This window comes from Saccoglossus kowalevskii, chromosome 15 (assembly GCF_978046115.1).
Source record: "Saccoglossus kowalevskii chromosome 15, keSacKowa6.1, whole genome shotgun sequence".
Classification (NCBI taxonomy): Eukaryota; Metazoa; Hemichordata; class Enteropneusta; family Harrimaniidae; genus Saccoglossus; species Saccoglossus kowalevskii.
Genome location: NC_140655.1, coordinates 7,445,719 through 7,460,582, shown reverse-complemented (window position 1 = coordinate 7,460,582; position 14,864 = coordinate 7,445,719). Strand labels below are relative to the sequence as shown.

The following is a 14,864-nucleotide window of genomic DNA, read 5'->3' as shown; positions in this document are numbered from 1 at the left end:
GCTGAAGTATTTTAATACTCGTATTCATCCGCCAGAAATACATATATATGCGAACAGAACTTAATTTCAATTAAGTTACATTTATCACTGGTAAATTACATTAAATTACATTACAATGTATTCAAATAGTGTAGGTTCAAATCACTTAATTGTTTATACTCGTTACAACGTATGCGAATGGGGCCCACTTGTCATCTATGCATAATACTAAAAAAAATTGCGGCCGTTCCTTGATGTAATTTTTAGCTAATCATTGGTTGCATCAATGTCACTGGCAATATGGCAATGAGATTCTCTGAAATACTGATACCAAAGATTATATTGCAGAAACTATCAGTGAATACAAATAGTACACCTATAAACATCCGAACAATATCACGAGCGTCTGTGCGTATCTTGGCGAGTGAACGAGGAAGTTCAACATGCAAACACCAGATGTGTTATTTTTTATAAAAGATTAATAATATTTTGCCTGATGTTGTACATAATACGTGTCGCATTGTTTTTTTAATTCAACTATCTATTGTTTTACTAGACGAATATGTGAAAAAAGTTGTCTCTTCTATTGATGATTCCACAAACATATCAAGAATGACCACGTATCATTTTATTTTTCCAAACATGAAAAAATATTAAGAAAAGTTGATATCGTCACAAAAATATAATATCTAATAGAGATTAACCTAATAGCAGTTTGGGCATCAATAACCCAAAATATTCACAACAATACAATATTGACACAAAATCGGAGAGACATATTCAAGGTTGTACTATACTGAACATCAAAACACTAAGGCTACTGGTTTTCAAGAAAAAGATGCAAATGCAAAGTTGAAAAATATCAGTAACAAGTTCAGCTCCGTTGCTGTGTCATCTTCGATGGCAGTGAAGCTAATTTCTTTTTATAATTACTGATTATTTTGTTTGTAAAATAATGAAAATATACAATTGTTAAAAGAGCTAATCCTTATAACAGACAAAGATGACCAATGTTTCGTCTAGTATAGTATATTTATGTTGTTTAATCTCGCAGCATATTATTATTATTATTATTATTATTATTATTATATCAATAATAATTTGTATGCTTATTTGTTAAAATAATGCGTCATTTAGCGTGACGTTTGAAGTCAACACAATGTTCCCAAATATTCTGACTTTGACAATGACATATACGCAATATTATTTATCAACACTTTCTTTAATGCGGGGTGCAAGTGTCATCAGAAAGAATTGTACTTAGTAGAACACCGGAAAGTATATTACACCGAAAATAATATCGAATGTTAACGTTCGTCATTAATGCCTGGTCTGATTTGCGCATGTGCACACACAAACCCAGAAGACTTTTCACAGTAGAACGCGCTCAGCGGAGGAATATTCAACGTGTGATATTGTTCGATTCTTAAATACAAATTATCAATTATATTTATAAACTGTAAAATGTAATTATGCATTTGTTTTATCTGTGTGTAAAAACCTATTTTTTATTCTGAATAGAATTTTCATTTTTTTTGTAAAAACGTAAAATGCCTTTTCATTTTCTTTAAACTGTATCAGCTATCCTCTTTCTCAAACCTCTGATATTATGGCAACACGAAGACGCTCTTTTTATAGGTGAATAAAAGCCAATTTTAGTAGTCGTCGGAGCATGAAATAGAGTTTATAGAGTTATAGTGATGTATACGTGATACACAGTACAGTAGATTTTGGTAACCAGTCGTTACAATTTGTGGTTGTTATGGCGCACTGACTTACATTCCAATACATTCAACACATGCAAATATGATGTTTAGTGAAAGGCTGGTGCAAAGTTGTTAGATTTACATGGAAATGTTACCTATGTTGTTACATGATCGAGAACTGTTGTTAAAGGTTCGGAAAAGTGAAGAAATATATCGTAAAATGCCGTTTGAATATCGTAGTGGCTCCCGAATGACGTAGAATTTTGAAACATTTCCAAACATGAAATGGCCCCCAATTTAAATTATTTTCAAATAATTATCGTAGGTGAGTAGTTAGGTGATCGACCGATCACAATGCAAATGTCAATTGGGCGTGGTTATTACTTGCATGAGAGACCATCTGAAAAAACCAGCAGTAAAATTTTTTTTAGGATTTGCGTTACACATTGAAAATACAGTTACGCATTTTTTGTTCTACATTTTCTACTCGAATGTCAAACGTTTATTTTAGAATTTTTTGGAAATTATTAGAAATTGACATGTTCATAGAAAGTTTTAATATGTGTCTGTATTTTCAATGAAAAATAAAAACAGTTTGTGCAGTCTTCACGTAATTGCTCTAAAGCCGATAAAACTGCGCGCAAATTTGTGCAAAGCGATTGCAACGTTGGTAGATTTGCGTGTTCATTTTACCTAATTTGTTGTTATATCGTACCCTGCCGTTACAATGTATGAAAAATAAATAAAGTCCATTTGAAGCCTTCGATTTTAGCAGCCTGTCATATGAGCCAGCCATAAAATGTAAAAAAAACAGCCAAAAGGGTAAAAGCGATTAAAAAGTTGGTAGATATGCGTGTATATGTCCCCAAAGTCATTTTATATAGAACTTCGCAGTTAAATTTAGAAAACAATATGTAAAAGTCTGAAAAAAGTCATTAATGTTAGCAGATTGTACCACTACCCATGCGTAAGAGGTTAAACAAAGTGCTTACAAAGTTGTGAAAATCTAGTGCAAAGTTGTCAGATTTACATGGAAATGTTACCTATGGTGTTACATGATCGAGACCTGTTGTTAAAAGTTCGGCGAAGTGAAGAAATATAACGTAAAATGCCGTTTGAATATCGTAGTGGCTCCCGAAGGACGTAGAATTTTGAAACATTTCCAAACATGAAATAGTCTCCAATTTAAATAAATTTCAAATAATTGTTGTAGGTGGGTGGTCAGGTGATCGACCTATCACAAGGTAAATGTAATCGTTCGTGGTTATTACTTGCATGGGAGACCATCTTAGAAAACCAGCCCTATAATTTATTTAGGATTTGCCTTACACATTGAAAAAATAAAAAGATAATTATGCAAATTTGTGCCTTATATCCTACTCTAATGTGAAACGTATATTTTAGAAATTTGTGGAAATTATTAGAAATTTTCAAGTTCATAGAAAGTTTTAACATATGCTTGTATTTTCAATGAAAAAAAGGTGTTTTCAGTCTTCAACTAATTGCTCCAAAACTGATAAAACAGCGCGCAAATTTTTGCAAAGCGATTGCAAAGTTGGTAGATTTGCGTGTTTATTTGACCTAATTTGTTGTTATATCGAACCCTGCCGTTACAAAGTATGAAAAATAAATAAAGTCCATTTGAAGCCTTCGATGTTAGCAGCCTGTCATATGAGCCAGCCGTAATATGTAAAAAAAAAACAGCCAAAAATGTTGAAAGCGATTGAAAAGTTGGTAGATATGCGTGTATAGTTCCCCCAAGTCATATCATATAGAACTCCGCAGTTAAATTTAGAAATCAATATGGAAAAGTCTAAAAATGTCATTTATGTTAGCAGATTGTACCACTATTCATGCGTATGAGGTTAAACAAAGTGCTTACAATGTTGTGAAAATCTAGTGCAAAGTTGTCAGATTTACATGGAAATGTTACCTATGTTGTTACATGATCGAGACCTGTTGTTAAAAGTTCGTGTAAAGTGAAGAAATATATCGAAAATGCCTTTTGAATATCGTAGTGCTCCCGAAGGACGTAGAATTTTGAAACAATTCCAAACATGAAATGGTCTCCAATTTAAATAAGTTTCAAATAATTATCATAGGTGAGTGGTCAGTTGACCGACCGATCACAAAGTGAATGTCAATCAGTCGTGGTTAGTACTTACATGGGAGACCATCTGAGAAAACCAGGAAAAAGAATTATACTTTTTTTCCGACGTCAAACACCTTATGAAGACAACAAGAAATTGCTAGTCAAATTCTGAGGCACATAATAATAAGAGAATACTGTGGGTATGTAGCATAAACACTTTTAACTGCATAGTTTAACAAACATATTGTATTATTTAAACTATTGCTTTATTTCTTTAATAATTCAGTTTTTATAAAATTATAAACTATTATAAAATGTAAACCAACATAATTGCAATTTAAATTTATTTTTTGATAAAGTTTTTTTTTTTCAGAATGTTGAACCTATACATTTTTCTGAATGTTGAACCAATATCATGGAAGAATTATTGGGCTTTTTAAAGCAGACTTGGAAAGTGGTAGACTGTTCCTCTGTTATATGCTAAAGTACGAGCACGTCTTTCCAACATCATTTTCAAGAATGAAGGTCAAATATGCTGTTCATCTAATACCTAATCATCTATATATTTATTAAGGCAGTTTTTAAGTTCACAATTTTTGAAAATGATAATTTATTTTACAATCAGATAAAAAGATCACATTTGGCACATACATCATGGAATTCATGTCCACGTCAGTTTGTTCCATAATCGAATCAAAGATTGCTGACTGGCATTCATCTTGTATTTTTTTAAATGTGGTATCATGGCAGGATTTGTTGGTTTTCAGATTTTATACAAACATTATACATGATGATTTGTTTCATGTTTTGTATTTCTGTATATTTTGCCCAACTCAATAACATTAAAACTTTCTTTCTTTTCTCATGGCAGTGGCTTGAGAGTGATTTCTTGAAATACCTGAGTGATTGGGAAACCTTGGTGGATAGCAGAGGGTATCTTTCAAAGATTGAAAAAAAAAATGATGCTCAGTCGAGAAACTGGAAGGTATTCACATGTCAGGTGAGTGATCAAATAACAATCACTACAGTGGCTTGATTAAAGGTGCGTGAAAGCAGAAAATAGTGCTGGTACTGTACATCAAAAGTTGTTTTACATCTACTTCTGTCAATGATAGCAATTTTTAATTTCAATAGAGGGATTTGTTATGAAAGCAAATATTAGCATATTTGCAAACAAATGCATTCCTGATAGAGAAGTTATCGTATATCAATATTCTTCAACAAAGACAGTTTTCAACTTCAACTAAATGTAACACGTTCTTTTGGTGACAAAGTACTGTGCTATAATTTTATATTTGCCTGTTCACAATGTGTCTAATTGTTCTTGTTTGCTCGCAGTTAAATCTTTTGTTGGAGTGACACGGTATCTTCTCCGAGAAAATGGTGTGAAGTGTGTTCTGTCTGAAAAGTTTAGTCAAGATCCAATTGAATCGCATTTTTGTAACGTCTGTTAAGACATAAAAGTTATCCTTGACTTCAAAAGTGTCCCCTTATTTTCTGTTGATTATTGCCGCATAATTTAAGAATACTTGTATACATATTTTAGTATAAAGTTGTTAATATTTATATAATGCACATTACCGATCTGTTTTTCGACTCTTTAGTGACAATTCCCTCACTTTAATCGTTGTTTTAACATTCAATATCGTTTTATCTTCCGACACTGGTGCGATATTCACTTCGCCATTTTTCACTAGCTTAGGGGGCATGACGAAGGCATTATGGGATATTTCTAGTTCGTAGTATGGCCGTTTTTGAGTGAGTGCCGCTGGATGATGATATTTCATTCACTGACGGTAAGTTGTGACATTTAATTGTATTCTTTGACAATATGGTTGGTACTAGAAACCGCGTACACTCGTTTGTCAGCGATTGTGCTGCATGCCGTATTTTCTATGCTCCACTTCACTCATATTAAGTGCCAGTGATAATCAGGGACCGTGGTGGTAACGGCTCAGAGATCAAACGCCTGTGATAGACTTTAAAATAACTTTGAGATATGACACATCAGTTTTAGTCATTATCACACCGTAGAGTTGTCAATTTATTCATTACCATAAATTTTGTATAATAAATCAACCAGTAATTATAGAAAATTGTTCCTTAGAATAGGAGATTGAAGCTATCCGGCAATCAACTGGCAACATCAAGTCTAGTCGCCAATTTTGCATGCAATTTATTGGGATATGGTCAATTACAGTGTTTTATCTTGGTAGCTTCCTTCGTCCAAACTATTTCCAGACCTCTTATAATTAAGGTAGAGATGCGGTTTACCTGACAGGTATTTTAATTAGTTAATTAGAAAACCAAGATGATCTTTCTTGTCCACAAAACTATATATTTTCGGAAAGCTTATTGTATGAATTTTAAAATTTTGTTACTATTTTATTTCTATGGAACCGTAGTTTGAAATATGCACAAAAATGTGCCTTTTTGGTCAAAAGTGATTTAAAAAAATAGCTTCTAAACCATGATTCTGTTTCCTGTCAAAATTGGTATATGGGTACATCTGTTTACTATGAAGAAAGTCCGTCTTGAAAACTGTCTACCAGTTCTCAATTTTGCAGGGCGGCAGCTCAAATTTCACTACTTCAAGTTATTGCATAAATTAACACCCAGGCTAGTTATCTGTACGATTGTTGTAACACTGTTCAACCAAAAACATTGCCCTGACGGCGTTTTCAAGATAAACACATTGTCAATCATTTGTGAAAATTTCAAAAAAAAGGTTAAAGCGTCTAGAAGCTATTTTTTTAAAGTTCTGGGATGTGCACTCAAAAGAAGCTGAGATAATTGCTAATTTGCATAACAATTCACTCAGTAAGAAGTTTGCTAATGCTCATAATTAAAATGGCTAAAGTTAAATATGGTGCATAATATGGAGATCCCGTAATTTCTTTTTTTCACCATGTCTCTTTTATATTATTTATGTACAGCCTTGCTAACTCTTGCTAAGCATTCCAAAGAGAGAATGTTTGCACCTGTTATCTATATTTTAAAATCATTTTTTGAGTATGTTCCACTATTCACAATTGTACAACATTTTAACAGTTTATAGCCAAGACTGTTTGGATAATAAAAAGCCAAAAAAAAAATTCACTCCCAAGTGCCCACGAACCTGCATCTCTACCTTAAATCATTTCAATCACTCACGAACCAGGTCTTGATGATGCGTTATTAACATAGTGTTTTTTTATTTTGATTTATTTTGAAAATTGTAATTTATTCCATCATTTAGTTGCATCAAATTTAACAATTATTTTGTGAAGCAATGGAAGTTTTGCGGTTACCCTGCTTATGTGTGTTTGTCTGTCCCATCATTATTTCGAGAACCAATTTTTGCATTTCATTGAAAGTTTGTACATAGATGTTTTGGGACAACACGACACAAATAGTTTTGATTAAAGTTAATGCTCATTAATTAACTAATTTGAAAAAATAATCTTCATATCTCAATAAAATCTGATTTAAATTAAACTTGTTTGAATTAATCACACTAACAAACCACAATCATAAATTGTGAATTTTAAATACTCTATATTTTTACTTCAAATGCCCCCACTACTCTCAGCACACAGGAGTTCTTCCTGTGCGTCTTTTTTATTATTAACTACTTATTAAACGAACAGTTCATACAATTATCTAAACTGTGTTGAAATTGCTCTGCGCATTCATAATCCATAATAATAGGTCCAGAAAACAGGCTGATTTTTACTCTCTTGGTAATTTGATGTGTTTAAGTAGGTACTCATATTAAGTGTCCAATTTTCAGGCGGTTTATGTTTTTGTAATGCTCTGTATGAATACATGTAGTGAAACTTTAAAGTTAAATCATCTATGGCGAGAGAAATAGAAGAAGAAAAGCGTGTTGTACAATTAAATGTTTGTTTTATTCATTCATTGATTTAATCCCGACTTTAAATGTAAAAAGGAATAATTTTACAACAGTGAGTTTTTATGGTATTCAGTGCATTGCATTTGCATGGCTTCACCTCATTGTCTGCCATTTAGTGACACAGTTTCACTTCTGCAGAAGTTGGAAAAACAGACTGTAACCAGACTGAGAATCTTTTTTTTAAACATGATTTATTATTAGTCCCCGTTCGGACGAAGTCCGAAAACGGGGACTTATAATTCGGTCTCCGTCCGTGCGTCTGTGCGTCCGTGCGTCGTCCATCCGTCCAGAGTCATATCTCAGAATCCCTTGGACCGATTCCCTTCATTCTTTGCACGTGCCTAGTACTTTATGTGGGACATATGCACATGCAGTGGTTTAGCGATTCGATTCAAAATGGCCGACTGGCAGCCATCTTGTTTTTTTAAAATGTTGTATTTTGGACATGCTTTGTCAGTTTTCATTCACTTGGTACATAGATTAGACATGTTAGGATACACTTCCATAACGATTTTTTTCACAATTGGATCAAAGATGGCCGACTGGCAGCCATATTGTTTTTTTTAAATGTTGTATTTTGGACATGCTTTGTCAGTTTTCATTCAAATTTAGTACATCGATCATACATGTTAGGATACATGTCCCCGACCATCCGTGAGTTCCAGAGTCTGTCCATCCGTTCGTGCATCAGTCCGTCAATAGTAATATTTCAGAATCCTGTGGACCAATTCCGTTCATTCTTTGCATGTGCCTAGTACGTTATGTGGGACATATGCACATGCAGTGGTTTAGCGATTCGATTCAAAATGGTCGACTGGCAGCCATCTTGTTTTTTGAAAATGTTGTATTTTGGACATGCTTTGTCAGTTGTCATTCAAACTTAGTACATAGATTATACATGTTAGGTTATATGTCCAGTACAATTTATTTCGCAATTGGATCAAAGATGATCGACTGGCAGGCATCTTGTTTTTTCTTTATGCGGTATCTTGGAAGTTCTCTGTCAGTTTTCATTCAAATTTGGCACATACATGTATTTTATACATGTTAGGATGCATGTCCATGACAATTTGTTTCAAAATCTGGTCAAGGATGGCCGATTGACAGCAATCTGACTTTTTGGCTTACTACTATATTTCCACAATTTATGTACCATTTTCATTTGTATTTGGCACATACATCATACATATCAGTGTGTTTCATAATCAGATCAAAGATTTTTTTTTTATTTTTGGCAATATTACTACTACATGGAACACGTGTTTTGATGTAAATAAACAATCTGTTGTATACGCCACTTGTTTTTTTGTAATTTTATTCAATATGAATGCCCAATGTCCAATTCTTGTGTAAAAGCACTAAATCATATTTTTTTACAAATCCATCTCCTAATAATGGTTTCAATCTAATCTCAGTGACTTCATCAGCATCAAATTGATATGTCAGATCACACAATTTGGGACACGGACTGTGTCATTAACAATGACTTGTAAAATATAAAAAGTGGCAATAACTGTGATTTTGAATTTTTTTTTTTTAAATGAACAAATCTTAATGAAATATTGTTTTAGACAAATTGCATAAGCAAAGTGACACTACCTACACAAGGCCAATATCACATGAAATGTGATGGTAAAACTAAGGGTCGAGTAGTCACCATTTCATCGATTTTGGCCATGTGATGAAAACTGTAGAAAATAATGACTTATGACACACACTGTCTCATAACATCATCAATAAGAGGCTGTCAGAAGCAGATTTTGCCTCTCAAGATTACGACATATTTTTAGCTCTGCTCGACAAAGTCATATGAGTGATTGTCCGTCGTCGTCGTCCGGCGTCCGTCGTCCGTGTCAATGTTTTACTTTTTCGACTTCTTCTTAAAAAACTACAAGCCTGAATGCTTTGATACTTGGTGTATATGTACCTTGGGTAGACATCTCTCAGATTTGTTCATTTCATGATCATATCTTAAATTCTCTAATATTGGTGAATGTTTTTGTCATTTTTAGTAAAAAGTTATATTTTCGACTTCTTGTTAAAAACCGCAAGTCCAATTTCTTTGATATTACATATATAGGTACTACATGTGGATCTCTCTCAGATTTGTTCATTTTGTAATGATATCTTTAATTCACTAAATTTGGTGAATATTTTTTGTCGTTTTTGGTAAAAAGTGATATTTTTAACTTCTTGTTAAAAATCGCAAGTTCAATTGCTTTGATATTAATAATAATAATAGTTTTAGTTTTAGTTCAATAATTTGGAGTTGTCCTAGTTCCAAATTATTCGATGAGCCATTGGATTTTGCACGCACTAGAAATAAATATTTGAACTAATTTTCAAGTAACACTTTCAAATTAGACAGTCACTAAATCTTAACCATCTTTAAGCGAAACTTTAAAATGTTATAAATATCAAATTATAAATTATTTAAATTTTGTCTGTTTAAAATTCATCATACGGACCTATATATATATTATTTAATTATAACCTAACATTTATTTACCAACATAAATATTACTCGATGCTTAGTGTCTGCTAGCATTGCTGTCATTTCACTATGCTGGCTTACTACAGCGTCACATGGGGGTACACGCCGAGCATAACCCCCTATCTTACTGCATTTCCGCTCTGGGACACTTTTGAAGTCAAGGACACTTTTGAAGTCTCAACAAACGTATCTAAGCGCTGGGCTGAATCATTCATATCGCCAAATAAATGTGGAAGAAAGGGCGAAAATTCGAAACATACATCGTGATATTGCATTAAATTGCGTTTTTGTCATGCCATACTATGCGTTTTTAGAGTCCCTCAATTTTGTTACAAAGACTGCAGTCGCACAGAGATAACCATTATTGTATTATGTGTGAATAGGCCTCCTTCCCTTGCAAAGGCGGTTGCGGTGAGGGGCAAAACATTGTCACGTGATTAGTACACAGGCGTTCACTATTTATGACATCGTCAGCGCAATGTGTTGTTTTTACAACTTAGTTGTTTATTTCAGAATTCAGGCTTTTTCACATAATTTTTAATCAGGATTTCATATTTTAGCCGGCGAGTAGTTCTTTAATTCATCTATTTATCTATGTGTAATCACACTCCTTCAACTGAGGGAATGTGGTGTAATATATCACTGGTATGGTTAGCGATGGCTGACAGACTATTTTGATTCTGTAACTTTTCTTGACACGGGCAACTGACTTTTATCTTTTTGTTACTATTCTGACTTTTTCTTGGGCGAATTTTACACTGATAAGTAAGTATTAAGTAAGTAAACGATCCGGCGCATAGTCAATATGAGACCCCGGATAACAGGTAGCTATTGGACCTGAAGGTAGCGTCAACATACAACATTAATGGGCAAGTGACAATCCCTTTTTCAAAATCTCATTCACTAGGATTTCCGCATGAAGTAACACGTTATCATTATATGAAGAAAAAATAAGAATTTATTTTGTTTAGATTGTATAATAGATTCTATAATTAATATATCAATGGTATGTTTGTAAAATGTACCTTTATGTAAAGCGGTTAAAATATGCACACCATTAAAATGATGAAAACTTCGAATGCAACCGTAGTATACACACAGAGTTAACAACCACATCGAGAGTGATTTTGGATTACCGGTAGTTAACATTTTGTCAACATGATGTGGCATTCTATATAATTGGTGGTGGAAATTATCAAGCCATTTTATAAAATATTGAACAAATATTTTCGAAACAAGCACTAACCGTGAAATACACCCATCATTGTAACTGATTGATTTTTTTTATACTGAAATTTCTTAATTTCATTTTGATGTATTGCAACACATTAGTGATTCAGTGACCACTCGCTAAATTGCAGGTGTCGGGATCCCCCCAAAAAAACCGACATATCAGGGTTCGTGGGGGGGGGGGTTTACAATCATGCGTTGAAAATGAATAAATAGCACATATACATACATGTGCTCGTAGTAAGTTTTCTTTATTGAAAAACATCACAGCTTCCATGCCCACATGCTAGGATATATTCATCCCAGTTAACCTATTGTCACTGATTGATTTTTTTTATACTGAAATTTCTTAATTTTATTTTGTTGTATTGCAACACATTAGTGATACGGCGACCCCTCAATAAATCGAGGGTGTCGAGATCAAAAGAAAAAACGCGAAAACAACAAAATGAATAAATAACACATATACAAATATGTGTTCGTTGTAAGTTTTTTTTTTTATTGAAAAACATCAAAGCTTCCATGCCCACATGCTAAGATATATTCATTCCAGTTAATGTATATGCAATCTTACTACCTTATACTAAACTATGAAGTTACACAGATAGGGGAAATGTCTCATGGCATTCTTTTGTCTAGATTATAGGATAAATGTTTTTATTGTGTATGTATTAAAATACACAATCATAATACACATGCAAAGTAAACAGAATTATGTAAATTTGCATTGGTGGTGGGAATTTCCAAGCCAGTTTATATAATTGTGAACAAATATTTTCCTAAACACTAATTCTCATTAAGGTGTATCATTTATGCATATAATCTCACATACTTTTTATCATTTTAATTATACATGGTATTCCCAGATTAGCACTTGTTGCTAATGGCACATATATACAACATTAGATTCTCAACTGTGATGAAAAGACAAGTTTCTACCAATCATCACAAAAGCCAATCATTACGAAGCTACTGATCATAAAAAAATATTCGCATTATGAAACCACGTTGTAGTTTAGTCGAGTTTTGCAGTATGTAGTACAAGTGCATGCAAAATGAACTGTTCCAGAAAACAACATTATATATTATATGCCAATATAGACTGCTAGAGTGAGATTTACTTAGATGGGGAGATATGTAGTATATTGAGCTTGGGTCATATTTAATGAAATGTACTTTATCGTCATCTGCACATGCGTAATCAGAACGCCGCCATTACCTTAATAAATCAGTTGTGTTGTTTATACAGAACTTGTATTGTTAACCTGTTACGGCCTTCACTGACGCCAAGAACCCAACATAGTTTTAACGTACCAAGTTTGGAGTGATATCACAGTCATGGCGAATTTGTATACCAATGCTATTGATACGTTTACTTCTGTCTGATTGACGTACCACAAGTACACAGAAAGACAACTTTTTTTTAAACATGTATTTCCACGCTGGGACAATTTTTATCTACTAGCAAAAATTATCACCGACATTATGTGTTTATTGTATTCTTACGATGCAGGTGATGTGGGAACTGAAACGCACGCTTCATTATACTGGACCAATACTTGTGTGACACATTCTGGATAACAATGACGTTCGTCTCCATAACACACCTTCACCCACTGGCGGAGCGTATTCGTTGTTGTCAAGCGTTGTACTGCACTGGCGCTGACGAACAACGCCCTTCACAATGAAATAAATGAGCGTGAAACATTAGCCGAAACGGTCAACATCCTCTGTGCTTTTACAAACCAGTTCCGTTTTGCTAAAATTGAAAAAATTGTACAAGACTTACTCGCCTAAAATTCTTGCAAAAATTCCACCATAATGGACCAATGGTGTATAAAGGTCTCCAGGACGATACTGCTAATTAACTTAGAATTTGAGATTGCAACCAATATATCGTGTATTGAAAAAAAGTAAAACATGCTGAAAATGATCTGCCAGCTGGGTAATAATCAATGGATAGTAACGTTGTTCTCAGGTGGCAATCTTACCTGGATTCGTTTCTATTTTTAACGTAAGAAAAAAGTTTAAAAGCAGACTGGTTCATTCATTCATTAATATTATCGACAATAAACTCTAAAGTGTGTAAACATACCCATTAATCTAATTGGTCAATGTGAGAAGTTTGAAATGTCGACATCATGGCGGTCAATTTCATTATACGCCAATATCCCAACTTGTTACTTTGCAGTTTCACATTAATGAATTATTAAGTATTATATTACTTCCATTTTTTTTCCTATCAATTAAAACAGATTAATAAAGACGCAAATATAAAAGACATTATTTTAAATTCCCCACGCGCGTTGCTGATATCTTAAGTTTATATATCGTACTTTATATTATCGAATATGAGTAGCAATCTCAAATTTCTAGTTTTCAAAGCAAATTGCTCACATTCAAGAAATTACCATTTCAAAATATTACTATGCTATTTAACACAGGTCGACTATACCCTCTTTTAGTAGTTTAAGGTATCATTATTGTTCATATACAAATGCAATTAATTGATGTTACACGAGTCTTAGTAATAAATCATTAGTTCTGGTAGACAGGAAATATGCTGTTTAATGCAGTAAACACTTTATATTGTAAAAAGCATATCAGTTTTCAAAACATTCCTGTCACGGAGCTTGAAATACAAGTTATTCTAATTAGTGGCTTTTTGGTGCACTATGTACATAGCAATCCACAAAAACGACTAAAATTAACCAGGAGTTTAACAATAAAGTCATATATGTAATAGCACTTTCTGACATAAACCTTGAAAGGTTTCAGTTCTTGTGGTTTTAGTTCTTTGTAGTTTTGAACGAAGGTGTTCCTTAGTGGTAACATAGATTAACAAGATTTGTCTATTCAGCATTTTAAATTTAAATTCATATTTACACAGCAGAGCAAGAAAATTTGAGAAGGCAACTCATGAATATGAATAAAAAAACATTCTAAAACGTCTACTGAGTGGTTCGAATATAACCGGTTATTATTCAACCCAATATTTGACATTACTCGTATTACTATATATACGCAATAATCTTTAGCATGATATAGAGAAATCATTACAAGATTTCATGAGCGACAATTGTAAAACACAGTACTCTCAAAATACGGATATTCTAAAATATTATGGGAACCAGAACTAATTGATCACTGAAGTAGACATGGATTTTGTAATGCCTGTTGACTTTTAAGGGGAGGAAAGATTGTGCATTGGTGTCGGGAAGGGAGACAATATAGATGGCTGTGAATGGAGTTATTAAAGTATGGGTTTTGATACAAGACTTTGGTATTGAGAGGATTCATTGAACATGAACTTCAAAGGGATCATTCCACTAAGTGGAAGTGTGTGTAGATGTAGATCCGTAGACTTGGCCAACATTTGCCAGTGTCAAAAACACTGGGAATTATTCTTCCCAGATCGAAGAACACTTTGTACAAACTAAAATCAAGCACTGCCACGCATGCTTTGTG

The 14,864-nt window shown here is 33.3% G+C and overlaps 1 long non-coding RNA gene across 1 annotated transcript in view; it reads left to right on the top strand.

Moving 5' to 3' along the window:
* The first annotated feature begins 5,477 nt into the window (after window positions 1-5,477).
* LOC144345875 (uncharacterized) overlaps window positions 5,478-14,864 on the top strand; it is a 28,583-nt gene continuing 19,196 nt past the window's right edge. The window contains exon 1 of the long non-coding RNA XR_013419415.2: window positions 5,478-5,573. This is a non-coding gene — a long non-coding RNA (uncharacterized LOC144345875). The remainder of the gene's footprint in view (window positions 5,574-14,864) is intronic.